The sequence below is a fragment of the Sardina pilchardus genome, chromosome 9 (assembly GCF_963854185.1).
Source record: "Sardina pilchardus chromosome 9, fSarPil1.1, whole genome shotgun sequence".
NCBI lineage: Eukaryota > Metazoa > Chordata > Actinopteri > Clupeiformes > Clupeidae > Sardina > Sardina pilchardus.
In genome coordinates, this window is record NC_085002.1 from 23,655,701 (window position 1) to 23,675,334 (window position 19,634).

At 42.9% G+C, this 19,634-nt stretch overlaps 1 protein-coding gene across 2 annotated transcripts in view; it reads left to right on the forward strand.

The window, feature by feature from the left end:
- The first annotated feature begins 14,107 nt into the window (after positions 1-14,107).
- LOC134093102 (polyhomeotic-like protein 2) overlaps positions 14,108-19,634 on the forward strand; it is a 42,171-nt gene continuing 36,644 nt past the window's right edge. The window contains exon 1 of one of the 2 annotated variants that reach the window (XM_062546417.1): positions 14,108-14,245. The gene's annotated coding sequence lies outside the window, so the exon portion shown is untranslated. The remainder of the gene's footprint in view (positions 14,246-19,634) is intronic. The other variant, XM_062546418.1, reaches the window with a different exon arrangement.

A 19,634-nucleotide genomic window follows, 5' to 3' on the forward strand; every position in this document is an offset into this window, starting at 1 on the left:
GCAAGGATTGTCATCGTTTTTGACCCTATAGGCCTACTGAAAGTAACTAAAATAGGTCCTATATTTAAAAGGCTTTAAGACACATTGTTGAATCCTTATTTTTCTACCATCAGCACGCTAACTTTAAAGCCATTTTCCCCATCACGATAGAGGTATGAGAACCATGAAGACTCAGCTCTTTCCATTTACTTTCAAAAACACTCATTAATGTTATGAAGGAGCTGAGACACGACCCATTCAGAAAGAACCCAACAATTGTGAAACTGCATGGTGATCATTGCAGGTTAGATTAGACGTTATTCCAAGTGGGTTATGGATCATGTTAAATTTAAATATTGTAACCAGTGAGTGAGTCCTGTGGACTGTGGAAATACTGAGGTCAATTCATTGAGTGGACAATGATTCAATAGGATACTGAAAAAAGGAAAAAGAATATCATCAGCCCTTTGTAAACTCTGGCTGCTGGATTGACTGTAAAAAGGTTCTGGTGAACATCAAAGGCATTGGATTCATAATGAATTCTTTAGACATTCCTGGCAAAAGATGTCCTCTCAGAATGAGATTGCCTCAGGGAGATGGAGCAAAGGTCACCTTCCTTGGATCAAGCTCCTGCTTTGAATTTGAATACCACGGACAAGATATGAACAGGCTTCAGAGCTCACATCTAAGCTGAGGAAGAAATTTAAAAAATATTTTTGATGTTAAATACTACTTTGTGCCATTTCATGCCGTTTAAGCCAATAGTTGTATCTGAAAACTAGAAAGGTACTGTAAGCCTCGAGCAAGCACTGATAGTGGTTTTGATTGTTTTATAACCTGTTAGCCATTAAAGGCATAACTGGCTGGTCTCGGTAGACATACATTCAAAGCAATTAACAGGACTGTTGGAACATGAGTCACGTCTTTGTTTTTTTTTTTTTTTTCAAGGAAGTGATGCATCTGTCTAGCTTTCTAGAGGTGTGTGAGGATGTGATACTCTCTGCCATGCAGTACACCGGATCTAGCTGGTTTGGCTCATCGACACGTGAGACTGACTTCACTGTGGTTTACCCCGTGCCGTTCCACACGTCTCTCTCTCTCTCTCTCTCTCTCTCTCTCTCTCTGTCTCTCGCTGTCTCCTCCTTCTTTCTCTTTCCCGGAATATCTCTCCCATTCTATCCCCTTCTTTTCCTATTTCTCTCTCCCTCTCCAGCACATTCTCTTTCTCTGTCCTTCTCACTCTCTGTTGCCCTCAGTCAGACCCGTGTCACTTTCTTTCTCCATCCATGTCCCTCTCTCTGAGTCTGTATGTCCATCTGTCTATCTGTTTGTCCATCTTTATCGTCTCTGTAGGGAAACTTTTTTCTGTGAGTGAAACACACACGACACTTTGACCATTGAACATACCTGTATCAGTCGTATCACAATATTAGCATTGCATCAATCCCCCCAAAAAGCAGGCTAAAAAGTGTAAAAGAACTAAAGAAAGTAAAGTGTGTGTGTGTGTGTGTCTGTGTGTGTGTGTGTGTGTGTGTGTGTGTGTGTGTGTGTGTGTGTGTGTGTGTGTGTGTGTGTATGTGTGTGTGTGAGAGAGAGAGAGAGATAGTGAGTGAGTAAGTGAGCAAGTGAGCCTGCGTGCGTGTGTGTGTGTGTCTCTCTGTCTGTCTGTCTCTCTTTTTTTCTCCTCCTCAGCTCTTTCTGGGTCACCTGAGACTCCTCTCCTCGCTCCCTTGCACTCTGTGTCTGTCTCCTGTCCTGGATCAGCCTGCTCTAACGCTGCCAGCATGCACGCAGAGCACTGACACACACTTCAGCCAACACATGTAGTGGAAACGCAGCCAAATGGTGTGCGTGCCTGCGTGCATGTGACATACTCTTGCGTGGTGCTAACTTTATCTCGGAGCGCTAAAATAGGAATACGGGAAGCACACATCACATCATGGGCCTTGGGCCTTGGGAAAATGCTGAAGCAGGGGGAGATCATAGTAAAAATGACTGTATGGAATGGAAATGTGTGTCTATGTGGATTTGAATCGGGAAAGACAGGGGATTTCTGATGGAAGCATTTCCTAAAATTAAATTTCCTTCAGTTAAAATGTACACTACACAAAAAAAAGAAGCTTAGAACTCATTCTCAGTTCTTTAACACAGCTCTTGTCAGCAGACAGGAAAATGGTGCTTGATGACACCTCTGAAGCATCGATTTCCTCCTCGTTACTTTGAGTTACTATGTAAAGCTGTGGCCCATTTGCAGCACACAGCCAAAACCACATCATCCTGCCCCCAGACACACCAGCCATGCGCAGAGCTCACTCCGGCTCCTGCCGTCACCTCAGATGAACTCGCGCTCAACATACGGGTCCTGGGAGAGCGACACCCCTCTGCGATGTCCAAGGCAGGGCGGAGAGACCTCCTGTGCTGCTCCCTCGCTCGCTCGCTCGCTCTCCGATGCTTTTTCGGAGAGAATTTTTTTCACTGTGCCAGCTGAACCTGTTCCCAGAGGACCCCTCTGTGAACACGGTGGAAGGGGATCACATTTTCATTTTGCACAGAGCTTGCCTTTGTAGACCTGGCCCAGTAAATGTGACGTGACTGCAAGCTATAGTGTTTCTGAACACTGTCTCTGGGTAAAAGTTAAGAGTTATTTTGTAAGATTTCTTTGAACATCTTTGTGCTGTGGTTCATGGTTATACTTTTAACATCTGGCAAATGTCTTATTTGGGCTTGAAAGATTATCAAGTCATCTTCTCTATGTAGTGGAAAATAGAGTCCCGCAGAAGAACACCTGGTTTTAGTTATCTCTAAGTAGTCTTGAACACTCCACTCTCTATGGAAAGAAATGGCACCTTGGGAATGCACTGCCTTTACTTTTGCATTTGATTTAGTTTTTGCTGGGATTCCCTTTTCTTAGTGTTGTCACATGCTCGTTTTGTGTGGACTAAATATTCAACTGATATGACCTGAAGTACTCTTATAGTGCAACATTTCAAAACTTCTGCTTTAATTTGAATGTAACACGTTCTACACTGTGGAATCCTGTTACGTTTCTTGAATGAACTGAATTCTTTCTTCTGACTAGCAACGATTTAAATGTAAGTCAAATGTGGTGTCTAATTCTAACTGGGCAAAAATATGTTTTTAAAAACTCTTAATTCCTGTTTGTCTCTTGTTTGTTGTCTCATATAGTCTAGTGAATGCAATTTGTTTCTCATATCTCCATGAGATAAACTGTGTTCCGATTAAGCAATTGCAAGGTGCCACTCTGTCCCACAAGTTTGCCAAATCACCGATCTAGCACAATCATCGCAACTATTTGGCTTAGCCCTAATGGAGGCAAGTCCGCTGTCGTCAGTGATTTTCTGTGTCGGTTTGACTGAGGCGTTTTTGTTGTCGTTTCGGGAACAGAGTGGCTTGGTCTGTCCTGTGCATCAGTGGTTCAAAGAGCCTGTCTTTTCAGAGTCTTTCTCTGGGAGTCACACCTGAGTCGCTGGATAACAGAGATGTGGCAAAGCCTCAATGGCACAGCAGGATTCAGCTTTTGGATATTTGCCCCCTTGGCACACTAACCATTGGAACAAATCTCCACTTTTCATGAAGCCACTCCCCGCCTTTTCTTTTGAGACCTCTTCAATGGATTTTTAGGGAATCCATGTAACAAAAAGAATATACATCATTCAAAAGGGCTTTATACAGTGCATGAAAATCCACTGTAGTGTTATTCCTATAGGCTTCTTCTTATTCTTATTCTTATTATTTCGCTTACCACTTTATACACATTTAATTCAGCTTGAACTGTTTTACAATTCGGCTCAAGTAGGCTCCGTTTCTCTCTGTGTCTCTCTCCATTCAACAAGAATTCATACTTTGCATGTGGGTGGGCAAGAACAAGGATCTACAAAGGTTGATATTTTGTGGTGAAAATGACATGCCAGATGGTAGAGTTGTTGTGCAATTGGATGAACTTGCCATAGAGGAGATAAGGGCAATGTTTTTTGTCCAAGCTGTAATTTGCCAGCAGGCCGGATGTACATTCAGATGAGGCCTTCATGACACGATGGCAGATGTCACTTTGTGTATAGCTACAAAAATGCAAACGTTAGCCATTTTTGTCAGCGTTTCTTGCCCACCAGGTATCCATGGTAGTCACATGACTGGAAAGTATGAATACAAGGCACCTCCCATCCAACTGTCTCTCATCTTATACTTCACACCATTCATTTAGTCATTCTAGCAACAATCTTATTACCCTAGCAACAACCACTCTAATATCAACCTAGCCACCACCATAGCAACCAACATGATTACCCTAGCAACTAACATAGCAACAGCTTTATTTAGTATAGCAATCACCTTATTAACCTAGCAACACCCTAGCAACCATCTCAATTACCATTGTAATAACCTAGCAAAAGCTACCTTAATGCCAATCTAGCAACTACCATAAAACAAACATGATTACCCTAGCAACACCATAGTACTGTAACTATCACTGCACCTTTTTTGCATTTTCATGCACTGGTATTTCCTTGGAAGTGCATTTCTAATTTTAGTTTCTCATGCTATTTTATCCTTTTGTTATACAAAGACAAAGACAAAACATGTTACAGAGACAATTATATTAATTATTTATTTAGCTCCGTGATAAGGCAGCTTTGAGTCTTAGATACATCTATAATATTTTTCACAAGTTAGAGCGTTGTCATTGCCAATTATTCCTAGAGTTACTTTTCATGGTTAAATGAATATGCTTCCATATATTCATCCAAAAAAACAAACTAATCTGTTGTGGTGTTAATTACACCTCAGTGTATTCAACTGTGGATAGTCGACAGTTAACATATTGATATTCCACTGAACCAGTTTTACACATAGGCTATCCAATAACATATCAATTACAAATCATTAATTTGATCAAGCTCCAAGAGGCTATGTGTTATTTAGGCAAACATCATCTCACACAGAGAGAGAGAGAGAGAGAAAAAGAGAGAGACGTGTATCAAATATTGATTGTCTGTAAGGATGAAATCCAAGAATGGACACATTTTCGGACAAGGCCACCAAAGGCAGAATGTCACCCATCTCTCTCTTCACTTTTAAGTAAATCGGAATGAGTTTGACCGTAGCTTTCTTTGGTGTTCACGATTGAATTATGGATAATCTAACCAATTCAGTTGTATCTACGGTATATAGCCCGTCCATATTGACAGAAGCTTAAACATTCCAACACACTTCATCAGTGAAAAATGTGTGTTAAGTAGCCTAGTGCCATACACTTTTGGGTGCACATTCTTAGCAGCATAGAAATAGCTCCACGAGGCAATTGGGGCTTTGAGAGGTTTTATACAACTGAAAAACGTCCATAAAACCAGATCTAGACTTCCATAAAACCAGAACCAGATTTAATTGACACCAGGCCAGTGCAAGGGGCCTGCATCACATTGTGGCTCTTTTAAATGAAGTTTCTTTGTAGATATTTTAAAATATGTGCTATTTCACCTAAGTAGATTTGAATTAGCTCCCCCTCTTCTGCTGTCTGTTATAAGTCAAATCTCGAGTCCTATACTAATGGAGGACAAAATCCATGAACATGTCGGGGCAATCTGCCACTAGTTTGGAGTTGGATTTAAACTGGAGTTGGAGTTGGGAGTTGGAGTTTAAAATCATGTTAAACTCTAAACTAGCGACAGAGCAATCACCCCAAAAGGACTCACATCACCAAAACAGTACAGTCTGTTCAAGTTCCTTAGTCAACACTTGTGAAACCCTACAAATGTCTTGCAGAGATGAAGGTGTATTTGAAGTTTTGTCATACCCACAGGTTTAGGGGAAACCACGGCTGGGAACTTTGTTAGTCTAAATGTCCTGACAAAATACTCAGACTAAAAGCTATCCATCCAAACAAACACAGAAGCAACAGGAGCTACAACAAGGCAGTGGAGAACTGAGGATTTCAGTATAAACAAGGAAGCTGGGAGTTGAGTGGCAGTTCCATTCCTAGTCTATTCCCTGCCAAGGTTATCGTGCGAAGCAATGGATAATGTGGGTGGTTGATAGGAACTGAGCCAAGTGAAAAAAATAAAGAAAAGTTTCAAAGAGATTAATTTTGTCCCTTGGTAACATTTAGCCTGAGATGTACTCTGTTAAGAAAAAAAAATGATGACGCAACCTTCCCATCCTTTCATGTCAACCCTCGGAACTTATGTACTGTTTAGTAGATGGCTTTGTCCAAAGTGACTTGTTGCAGTTCCAAGCTAATTACCCGAAGGTGATGAAGCCAAGCCAAATCAAATCCAAACATGGCAACATTTCAGCCACATGGCCTTGATCAGAACATGTAATTAATTGCATTCCAATAATACAAGTTTTGAATTTTGATGTCTTATTAATCATAATACAGAACATGCATGCAAACAATGCACTGTACATTAGAATACATGGATTTTCCAGTGTGAAACAAAGAGAAGGGACAATTTTTAAATTCCCACAACTTTGAAGCTAAAATTGAAACTGCATCATGCATACCACCATTCATGCCACATAAAAAATTCGAAGGACGCTGTAAAATGACAATGAGATAACGATCAAGGCTAAAGGCTATCATATAAACTCTTGTTTCTAGTTTGTGGTTGCTTTTGCTATCATGCGATGAGTCTTTCACAAGAGGAGGCTACTTGCTTTGCCTGAAAATAATGATGTGCATCCATGTGGTTTCAATTGAATCACTGTAGGAGCACGATTGAGGTCCTCTGCAGGAAGACAAACAATAAATATTGTTGGATAAATATGCAGTGTTATCGCCAGGGGGAAAATGATACATTTTCATCTCATATATGAATGCACTGTGTATGTAAATAAAACAGCAAAACTGTGTATTGATATATTTCCTTACCATGAAATTAGTGCCAGCTGTCATGTAAAAGTCTCAATATTTAATGGATACTGTGTGTAAGTACCCCATATTTAATTTATTTAACTCTAAACCACCCTCTGTAAACCAATTACTGTCTACACTGCACTATATTTCTTGTCCTGTCTATACTTGTACAGTATCCCATTGCACTTTCTGCTTTTTTGCACTTCTGGTTAGACACAGATTGCATTTCATTGTCTTTGTACTTGTACTCTGCACAATGACAAACAAGTTGAATCTAATCTAATAAAATCTAAACACAACCCTAGAATCTGTATTATCTGTCAGCACTCTGTTATGGTTCAATCTCAATCTGGCAAACAGAAGTGGCTTATGTACCCTGAACTCTTTAGTCACTATACTGTGTAATTGACTTTGGGGGTTGGTAAGATGTCATAAGGGTGTGGTTTGGGACAAAGCTGAAGTGTTGCAATGCACTTCAAACTTAATTTACCAGATTGTAGCACAGTATGCAGTTGGTCACAGTGACTCTGTCTGCAGCTCAGGCACTGCAACTCAGCAGGCGCCCTCTGGTGGTTATGATAGGTAACCACATCACAGAATCAACACAGTCTCTGTATTGTTTATGTATGCAAGTAGGTACAGAATATAGAATACTGCTTTTATCTCATTAATTCCCCTGCAAAACATGTTCATTAATTTGAATTAAGAGATACTGTATAGCATAATCAGTTTACATAAACTTTTGTAGTTTGGTTTTCATTTCCAACGTATTTAAATGTTTGCAAAAATCGGTGCTCCCTAGCTCGAGTAGCTGCACCCAACAGCTAGAGTAGCCAGGCAGCTACAGCGCTACACTCTGGGGGCATAATCAGGAGAAATGGGGAAATGAACATTGAATTTACTTGAAATGTAATCATGTTTACATTCTGCACATGGCTCAGTGTTAGCAGGATATAAACAGCAGGATATAAAGTATTGCTCTGTGCAATAAGTCATACACGAGTAATCCAGTTTTGAAACTGAGACACATTTCTACATGGTCTCCAACTTTGGGCTGAAATTCTGATGTGATAACACCCCCCAAAATAATGAACTTCCTTTCCATATGAAAGAATTAGCATCTGCACATATTATGCAAGCATTTACTTCAGGTCGTTGCTGGTGACATGACTTTAAAATTGAATTTAAAATGAGACTGAATTATTTTGCCTTGATATACTGTAAATCTAATAAAAGCAAAGACATTTTGCATCATACTTTCCCAGATATGGGTAGCCCGGACTATCCTGATAAGGGCTTAAAGTAAAGGCTGTAAAATTACACTGAAAATAGCCCTGACCTGAAAGGGTTCTGACTTTGACTTTGTGCATGCAGTCAGAATGTAAGCTGTACGCTGCATGCTGCATGCATGCTGTCCATGTGGTTTAAAGTCGTTGGTTTTCTCTGTCTCTCTCCCCTTAGAAACAAACCATGCACAGCACTCGTGAAGAGAGGCTGGGCGTGTAGTGACAGGGCGGTGAAATGAAGCCAGGTTCACTAAATCTCAGCTGGGGACAGCAATGCCCTCTAGGTCACATGAGACCTCCGGTGGTGCCCCTGGGCCAGCCATTGAAGCTGATGACAGCAGGTAGCAACTGCATGCACACACAGAGTGGGATGTGTTTGGGATTCCCATGTATCTTTTAATGAGATGGCAGAACAACCAACAGCTGTTGTTGGACTTCTTAAAACAAGTTTCAGCCCATGAAAATGTAGGATGTCATAAAATGCAGTCATACAATACAAATATATATATGAAATATGACATGTCATTAATGACAACATGCCATATTTCATATGTTTATCATATTTCTAGTTTGTGGTTGCTTTTGCCATCATACTCACAAGAGGCTACTTTTTTCCCCCTCAATTCATTTTATATTGGTATTGGTAAGTATGATCAAGTAACTTTGAAGGCGTTTAAAAAAAGAAAAAAAAAAGAAAAAAATAGACTCAACAGTAGCTGTACTACAAAGTCGCCATTTCTGTGTAACAGCCTTTCATCATGGCCTCAAACAGCATACCAGATGAGTAAGTGTGTTGTATCTTGACACAGGATCTATGAATAGTCAGCAAGTGTTCATGCACATATCTTTAAAGCCGCTCTTTCATCAGTATAGTAGTTGAATTAATTGTGGCTGACGCCACATCTCAAAGTGCACTGTACTGTACAGTATATGAGCATAACAGTCTGATATATAGGCTAACAAAGCTACAGTACTTCCTACCTGCACACCATTGAGTCCTTTAACAAGGCCTGTAGTCTCCGTAGCGATGACCTGCATTGGTTTGACCCCAGTAAGACCAGTCATCCTAGACATCCTGCTGGTGTACTGTCAAGAAGAAATCAACGCCCCCAAAGCTTTGTCCGACAGAGCGCCCGATCATAGAGAGACACAGACAACATAAAGTGTGAAGCTCAGGTTAGTCATCTTCTGTCTACAACAAGTTCTTCTGTCTGTAACGCCACTCCTCCAGTTCCATCACCTGATGCTCATAATGTCATGAAGTCATTATGCTGGTGATGGCAGTCACTTCACAACTTCACAGCAAGATGTGAATGCATGCCTTCATTATCGAAAGCTGCCAACAAAGAAAAGACTGTAACCTTTACTGGAGGACCTGTGTAACTTAGGACGCTGCATGCACTTAAAGAAAATACTAAACTTTCAGAGAGTGGCCATTGTCATTGAGTACATTTAACTTTTGCAGTTATGAAAGATCTGGATGGAAGTTGATCCAGGATTTCATCATACACTGTAAATCTCTTCTGGATTGGGATGATTGGGTGTATTACATGTCACAGCTCTGAAACAAAAATAGCACACGAGTCAAAGACTTCTCCAAATACAATGGCCTGAAGCACAATGTGGCCTTAATGAAGAAACGAAACACATTTAGCAACTAATTAGAGCTGAGAGGGGGAAAATGCCAGCTATTATCCTGAGAGATAATAGGCTCCCTCCCTCGTGTCTTGTTTCAGGGTGAAATGCTTTGCTGACCTTTGTATTTCTTTGCGTCAACTTGTGCTTACGACCAGAAGAGGGCAGTGTTATTGTGTGTGTACAGATAGGCTCCTCTTTTGCTAATTCCAGTTTACTTCAACATCACTGTCCACTGATCCACACGTCAATATCTAATTTACATATTTTACAATTGTCCACTGATCCGGAATGCCTTATATATTTGCATTTCCTTACATATTTGTTTAGCTTTTATTCAGCAGTATAATATAGTATTGTACCTGTATGCTGTATGGGTATGTCCAACCCCACGCTCATGATGCTTGTACAGTAGCACCTTGCCAAACTAGAACAGCAGGAAGTGTGAAGTCTCCTGTTGAAGATGAGGTGATACGCTGTATGTATGTAAAATGATACTGTTTGACACTACCTTAGCTTTATCAGGAACAAAGAGCGGTATGGTAAAAGTGTTGCCATACATTTGACTTGTGGACTGGTGATGAAGCATTTGTTTCAGAAGCATTGTTCATATGACATAACACAAACTATTTCGACACATTATTGATGTTTTTTTTACCAGTAAGTAAAACATATTTTTCTAAACCATGTGTTTTATAATGGGTTTCACTCAAGGATGGGGGTGCAGAAGTGGGGGGGGGCAATATTTTGCCATCAATTATGACCTGTTTGCCCACCCATCTGAGGTGCTGATACTGCCCAGCTGGACATTATGGACGACCATCTCCATATCGACAGACATATCACTGCATTTTCACACCATTATGTCCAACACGACAACAACACCAAGAGACCTGGCATTAATATTTGAGAAGGGTTCACATGCATTATGCATGGGGGGGAGGAGGTGTTCTGTTGTTGCATTTCCACTTCATATGAATCTGATTTAGTTTCAGGGGGGGGGGGGGGGGGGGGGCAGGGGTATCCTGCTCTCATGACAGCCGGAAGGCTGCCAGTGACCACTATGTGGGTGACATGGGATATGTCATCGGATACAGCGAGCGCTGGTCGGGAAGGTCCTCTAACCGGACCACTGGGGATTCTGAGTTACTGGAAAGGCTCGGCACAGGACGGAACTGGATGACACTGGGCAGCAGTGGACGCCTCGTGTTTCTGGATGTCAGCCATCAGGGGAGCTATGAGAGAGAGAGGATGATTAACCTGCGGTCGGACCAATTCAGTCTCATCCAGATGCATTATTCAACATCAGGTCATCGACAATATTCACCATTGTTTTTTAGACTCAAAGCAATTTGAATAGGCCTGTAGATTTTCTCCCTTCTTTTTTTTAAACTCGGTTTAACATTTAGTTTACTCAAAGATCCCACCTTATACGTACATAATTAAACAGTTTCAAACAGTTGCTACAAGTAAATATGAACTCAAAGTGCACATTTTGCATTGATGTCTGCATAATTTAAATGCAAATATAAAGGAATAGCCTCAAGGCTTTCTGGAGAGGCAGACATTATTGATCCGAAATACATGTCTAAGATTAAAGCTTTCATTAGAAATGCTGATGTGTACCGGCTGAGGTTTTTAAGTCTCAAGACAGTGGAGTGAAAATAGTCAATTAGTATCAACAATCTTTCCTGCATAAGCCAACTACATTGGAAGCCTTGACCAGGTGGTGATCTGAACAGAAATCACTGGTGAAGCTTTGGCAAGTTTGATCTTGCAATTGTAAAACAGCTCATATCTACACCGCTGCATACCCATTATAAATTCAAAACCCTTAATGCATAACTTTTTGCATGTGTGAACTTTTTGTTCACAGTGACAAGCAGTTGAAATATGCCAGTAAAAATCCTCCTCACTCTTATGAATCATGCATGCACTGGACATGTCTTTAGAGTCCTTTGAATCAGCATGCACCGTAGAGATATTACAGCCAAGCATTCACAGACCTATAAAAGCTGCTATTGTGCAAAAGTGAATCCGACTACATAAAGAAGCGCTGTCTGATTCTGATGCGCGTGAAGAAGGCAATGCTGGGTCTGCATTCTAATTATCAATATTGGCCCATGCAGGTCACAGAGGGTATAGATGTTTTCCCACGTGGATGGAACGAAGTCTTTTGAGAATCACTTAATGTGAATAAAAAGCATGCCGCCTTGTTCAAACAACCCCCCCCCCCCCCCCCACACACACAACCCCTCCACCTCCCTCCGCCTCCTTCCTCCTCGCTCTGCATATAACCGCTGCATGGATGTGCGTGCAGCTCCCGGCGCCCGCGGTGAATCAATGCGAGAGGCACGCGTTCTGAATTCCTGATCAGACCAGACGCTCGGGCGTTGGGGATGAGCGGGAAGCCAAAGAGTGGGAGCCGCTGTGCTGAGCAAATCCCCTGGCTGTGGTTAATGAAAAGAAAATGGCAGAAAATCTGCCTGATGATGCGACCAGGCTGGGGGTGAGCACGGCTCAGTGCGACCTCGGAGGGGGGGTTGGGGGGGCTGGGATGGGGCTGAGGAGATCCCTCAGATCAAGACCACTCACTGTATATTCCATCCACAGTGACCTTTGGCATGTATTGGTCTTTTAATGCATAGTCCCTTCCATAACCATTTATAGACAACTGTGCATAAAGAATGCAGGCACAGACACATAAACAAATGCATGCGCACACAGAAAGACAGACAGAGAGAGAGAGAGAGAGAGAGAGAGAGGGAGACAGAGACAGAAACAGAGAGATAGAGCACTGACATAATACTATAATACTGCCTCAGAGTTTTTTTTACAAACACAGGTTCATGACATATAATCCAACTCCTTGTTCACGTGTCCTGTGTTGTGAAAGGGCATCCCCTGACGCGCGTGTCCTCTCTCCTCCTCCATCAGCCGGGGAGTGGGCAGGGGACAGACTCTCCACTCGGCAGGGGGAAGCCCCCTCGTGCCCCCGAGCTCTGATCCCCGGCGTCTCACACAGGGGAACACATTTTATGGCAGACCTGCTGCCCTACCCTTTTGAATACATTTGCATGCATTGAAAGTAACCCCTGTCCTCTCTTACTCCCTCCCTCTGTTTCTCTCTCTCTCTCTCTCGTACTCTCTCTCTCTCTCTCTTTCTCCGCCCTACCCCCACACACCCTATACTCACCCCAGTGAATCACAGCCAAGAGGATATTGCCATCATCATTTGTCTTTCAAATGTAGGGCTCTTGGTGTGGCATTTATGAGGAAAGGACATGTGTCCAGGGCAGCTTTGCACGTTTAATTAGTTTTAATTGTACCAGGGGTTGTTATGACCCACTAATCAGGTTTTGAATTGCATTGCACGAGAAACTCCCTGCTTTGTGTATAGATATACAAACTCAGTGAGATCAACCTTTGTGTGTGTGTGTGTGTGTGTAATAGCATATGTATATATACGTGTGTATGTATATGTATGTACAATATATATATAAATGTGTGTGTGTGTGTGTGTGTGTGTGTGTGTGTGTGTGTGTATATATATATATACATGTGTTTGTGTGTGTGTGTGTACTGTATATATATATATGACCTCTCTCTGACTTGTATATTACCTCTCAGCTTGAAAGATAATAAAAAATTGTTGCATATATTAAAATGTAATATGGAATAACAATAGTCCTATTCATCAAAGCCATAAAACACACTGGCAAACACCCTGGCACTCTGAATGCAATGTCATCAAAAGAAAATGTATAGTTTTGCATGTACTTTGCATAATTTGCCTGGAAATTATTTGTAGCCATTAGATGATTATGTCAGAGCCATATAATTAGGATTGATGAGAAGCAAATCAGTCTGCTGAAAAATTTAGTTTTTCAAGTCATTTTTAAGTCATCTTTAAATAGTTAGCTAGGACTCCAAATATTTTGATATGGCTTTATTGTGTAATTTATGTGTACTGTGACCTAGATTTAAACAGTGAAATGAAGCAATTGTATTTAAAGCATGCTTTAAGCATAAGTGCATGTGTGCATGTGTTCATAATTTCTAATCTATTTCCCACCAGTTCCTTTCCTCTGCATTCCTAGTTTAAGCCAGGCGCCATAAAATTCTACGCATGGGTTAAATCCCTTTGTGTTGCCATGGAGACTATGACAGGCTCGCACTACCAGCGACCTGACAGGAGCAGCCAGCAAGAGGAAGGGGGAGGGGTCGAGGGGGGAGGGAGTTGTGCCAGAGCCAGCCCATTGGCTGGGGCCAGGTCACATGTTTGCTTTGGAATGAATGCTAATGCACTGGCTTCTCGTTTTTTTTCCTCCCTCCCTCCGCTCCTCCTCTCTCCTGCCTTGGCTGTGACGGTCCTGTCGGATCGAACTGAACCCAGAAATGGTGTAGGATACCAGGGAAGGACCCAGCAATCGACCCCCCGAGGAGAACCGCGCCAGGCCTAAGGTGGAAGGTAGGCAGATCTCTGCTTGTTTTGTGTGTCGGGGGCTGCTCTGCGTGTTTATGAGTGTGTGTGTATGTGTGTGTGTGTGTATGTGTGTGTGTGTGTGTGTGTATATATATATATATGTTTGTGTGTGTGTGTGTGTGTGTGTGTGTGTGTGTGTGTGAATGTGAGTGTTTGAGTGTGTGAGTGTGTGTGTGTGTGTGCGTGTGTGTGTTAGCCAGGCTCTCTGGTGGACCAGCGCTCCAGTTTGTTTTCATATTTCTCCTGCATGCGGCTGGAGCCGGAGCAAGAGCACTTTGAGAAGGGGGGAGTGTGTGTGTGTGTGTGCGTGCTTGCTTGTGTGTGTGTGTGTATACGTGTGTTTGTGTGTGGTTGTGCTGAAGTCGCACATCAGGCCAAGCCACCAACACCCCCCCTACCCCCTTCAACACCCCCCACCCCTCCTCACTACCACCACCATCCCCTCTTTAATTAAAAAGACCAAAACAAAAGCGTTTGCGTAAGACAGACCGTGGTGCTAGTGGCTGGCTGTCAGCACGGGGAGTCGGCTTTTCATAGGTTCAGCCGGGGCTGTGCATTCCGGAATGCCGAGTGCATGCTCACACACTCCTGAACACACACACACTCACACACACACACACACACACACACACACACACACACACACACACACACACACACACACACACACACACACACACACACATACCTTACACACACGCGGACGGCAGCTTTCCTCTGTTTCTTTTTTAGATACGCGTGGTGTGCAGTGTGTGTGTGTGTGTGTGTGTGTGTGTGTGTGTGAGATGGGGGTTGGTTTTGGGTGTGCGGAAGGTTGTTTGCAAGTGCTCCTGTGAAGGTCAGGGGGTCCAGGGGGGTGGGAGGGGGGTGTGGGGGCTTTTGTTGCCCTGCAGGGCAGAGGGGCAGAGAGGCTGGGAGGCTGTAGAGAGCATCACCCTGTGCCCTAAGCTCCTCCACTGACCCACATGCACCCACCATTCATAACACGCACACAGCAGCACACGGCTTTGGGCTGCCTCTGTGTTTGTTTGTTTGTGTGTGTGTGCGTGTGTGTGTGTGTGTGTGTGTGTGTGTGTGTGTGTGTGTGTGTGTGTGTGTGTGTGTGTGTGTGTGTTTGTGCGTGTGGGTGCATGACACGAATACAACAAGGAGCTTTGTGGTGTGTGCGTGTGTGTGTGTTGGCGTGTGTTTTGCCTGCATGTATGTGCAAGACATGGATATAACACAATGCTTTGGGGCTGTGTGTGTGTAACACACATATGACACACATATGTTATTATTTACATATAGACCTCTGGCTATCACACCAATCAGAACTATTCGAATCACACATCCCACGGTTTCAAACAGAGCTGACTGTGTATCCTCTATGTTTTGAGTATGAGGAAATGGAGCTAACTAAAGACACTAGCTTGTTCATCTGCATTAGAACAGATTTCCTTACATTTGGAAAGAATTGGTTTGGTAATACAAATAAGGATGTCATCACATAAACACATACTTGTGTTTGTTTTATATTGTTTTCAAGTGTGACGTAGATGGAGAAAAATGACCATTATCGGTGATGAAGTCATGTATTGTACCATTAAACAGAGGCCTTCCCTGCACAATCTGTACCCACAACTCAGATAGACACACACAACAGTTGAAACAGTGTATGGGATCAATGAAAGGCTCCAGAGTTTAAGAACATGGCTTAATTGAAAGAAAACGGCTTAATTAAAAGAAATGACCATATTTGTACCAGCTGCTGAGTTTCAAGGGGTGGGTGACTTAAAAGCGAGAGAGGATGAAACAGCCCAAGTCTAGCCAAAGAGGTTTTTTTATTCTGGTGCCAAGTGGCACCCTTTTTTCTATAATTACTAACAGAATAAAGACCAGGTAGCTGCAAAGAAAGCCATTTCCGAATGCAATGCACAGGAACACATTTGGTGCGAACCGTTTTGTATTTGGAATTGGAACCTGCGTTAGCCGATTTGCAGACTTCACTGAATCCATCTAAAATAAAATAAAAATATACTGTATATATTAGTGCTGCATTAATGACAGCCCATGTCTCCGTGCACTAATGGAAAAGTAAATCTGCCTGACCTGCCTCACTTGGGTTAAGTCTTCACTTAACCGAATCCACCTGGCAAGTGAAAGATCATATTTTTATCACTCTTCTCGCTCCTTCTCGCACCACTTTCGCAGCTCTTGAGGGACATCGGGGTTAATTGCGTTGAGAGCTGGGGTTTTGCACACACGCTTGGCGGAGTCGCTCGCTGGCCAGATTACACAGAGGCATTAGGGAAAAGACTGCTTATCTGCTGACCCAGGGGTCAGGAAGGGGTCAGTGTGGGAGAGGTGCTTTACCCCACGGTAGGATTCACACACTCCTCTAGACTCAGCCGTGGCAGGGCTTGGCGAGGCGCAGCTCTCATGGCTTGGCAAGAAAGGTTCATCATGCCCTCGCAGAAAATCTAGTCGACATGGGACCCTTCGCACACAACGAGCACTTTGTTACTCAGAGAAGGTTCTTGTAGACGTAGACGGGAGGGTTTTTTTTGTCAGTATTGTCACAATGCACACTGTGAAAGTGAAGAAAAAAAAAAACCTTAGAAAGGAAACTTTCTCAGAGGAAAACCTGAGTTCCTCTTTTCACACTAGCGTTCTTGATTGCAACATTTTGTTCTCTTAACTTCTCTTCGTAGAAAGAAAAAGATGTTAAACTCCTTTTTTTGTATTGGGTGTGGATCTCACACAGGCCAAACCTCACAAACTGTCAAATGCTGGCACTCAACAACCGAACCTAAGGATTATAGCACTGGAGGTTGCACTACAACCACCATACCAGAACTTAGCCATATTTAACAACAGCAACAGCAACAACAAAAGCATCAGCAACAACAACAAAGATGACTTTGTGTGCCTTTTGACGGGCGTTGTCAAGTGGAAACCTCACATCATCAGTATTTCATTGAATGAGGCCTTGACTCCTTCAATAGTTTCACACCTCCATCTTACCCTACCTCCACCCACCTCGGTTAGTGCCAGAAACAACAACAGAGACACCTCAGCATGCACCTTCAAAAGCTTTCACATGCATGCCTCAGAGCCTGACCGAAACATCACCTTCGCTTCTTCAGTCTCATTGGCCCCTGTGCTGGGTTGGGGGGTAGCCCAATCAAGATCATTCAAACCTGTGTGAGGGAACTGGATATGAACTCAATGGGAGGGGACTAATGGGCAGCATTGTCGTCTGTGATGGCAAACTAAGATTAGGGACAAGGAAGAAACTATATGAGGTCAACCCTTAGACTATCTAGTCATCTTGTGACAACATGTTCGGGTTAATTGTTAAATGTCCACAAATAGTCATTTTGTGTCTAAGCCATAACCACTGGCTCATTTTCTCAGCAGCCTCAGAGAACTGACTGTTGTCATCTTCCTTGAAAAACACAAATCGCATGGGTCCTGCGACATTGTAACCATTACTGACACTGACACAATACTAATATCCTGAATCTAATTATAATCTTGCTTCGACTCATCACCCTATGTAATGACAAGCAGCCAATACACTCTTCCTCTTCCTCATCCCTTGTTGCACAGCATATCATTACATCTTTAAAGTACAACTATAGCACATCGCGCTCTGTGTAATATACAGGCCTACCGTTGATCCTGACATTTGTTTTCTTCCTGAGCGCTGTCTACCCACAATGCCAAGGGGGAAAATCTTCTAGCTTCGTGTGTAAGCCTTCCAAAGGTCACCCCAAGGTCAAGGCCCCCGGTGTCCTCGGTGACCCCACGCGACCCTGATTGTGTGCCGTGGTGAGGAAAAGCCTGGCGGCCTCGCGTTCAAGGAGGCGTTCCAGATGAGAGTATGAATCAGCGATGTACTGTACAGTAGTAGAGGCCTGTCTGCAAACATCACCGCTGAATCAGAGGCAGCAAAGCGTAGGTAATGGCATGGCAGGCAGTTGTGTCTGTTTGCTTACACAGCTGTGACTACTCACAGAGGAGGGTATAGCATTCTCTCTTTCGTTTTCTTTCTGTCATTCCTTTCTTTCAAAGCCTTCTTTGCTCCGCTGGTTCACTTTGTCTTTGTCTTTAAGGGATAAAAGCCATGGCTTTGCCACAATGCGCCACAACAGAAGCTGTGCTGAAACTAAGCTTCACCTCAAAAACCCTGATGTTGGGTCATTGTTTGTACTTCTGCACTTCTGGCCTCCTGTTTGTTTGGACACAATACCTTGTATCCTGCCTCATGTCCTGATGAAAGGATTGTGTGGGTTTAAACCTAAATAATGAAGTGCATTTCATATAGGTGAACTTTGCGTCAGATCACCAATCTCATTTTGACATTCTCAAGGTTCTTAAGAGATCATCATGGCTCATTATTACTGTAATTACTCTAGTGGCTGGTAGGGTGTCTCCCTGGCCATCTCTACATTGAAAGTTGCAGTCCACAATGGAGCTTATGCACGGAAGCCTCTTTAGGCAGCTCATTTGTTTCCAGTTGAGCATTGGCAGTGTTGTGACGGCATCTTTACTTCTGCTATATTCTCTTACATGTTCACTCCAACACTGGATGTCTTGTTTGCCCAAAAATAGTCATTTTAACATAATACACATAAATCCTTTTACATCGTAACATGCTGATTCACTAGGTACAACAACCAACCAGGTGTGTGTAGACAGACACTACTTACATTAACAACAGCTGCAGGTTAAAACACACCTGGCTCCACTGGACACAAATGAACTGCCAGAAGAGCCTTTCGTGCACAAGGTTCATTCTAGTCCAATATGCTTTTAGGGAAATTCAGCTGGTTGTTTCTGAAGGTCCCCTAGCTGTCAGTCTGGTGTGTACACTTAAAAGGCATGGAAGGAGGTGTGTAGTAGATTGTCTGTTCAGCTGAAATATCAACAGCCTGTGAGAAAGACTGCATCAGACTGCAAGGCAAGAACAAATCACGGATCTGATTTATTTACCAGAGAAAAAGGCACTGCTTTCAATGCAATTAGGAGATGACTGAGAACACACACCCTGTCCTGGTCTACTGTCAGGTGGTAGTGTGTGCTGTAGCATTACAGTGAGGAGAGCATCTAAGGTCAAGTCCACACGTAACCCTCCCCCCCCCCCCCCATCTTCCCTGGCACCGTTTCAAGAATATTTGCATCCAAACGGATCGATCTCAACATGACTCAACACGCTACTTCATATTCCAGGCCTATAGGTGACGCTGTTTCAGTTACTGAAATTCATCAAAAAAGGAGAGGAAGAGGCATAAAGCTTGAGCGCTGTATACAAATAGACAGTAAGAGAAGCCAAACACAACAAGAAGAATTAATGATGACGTCTTTCCTTGCTTTGCTAGATTGCCCT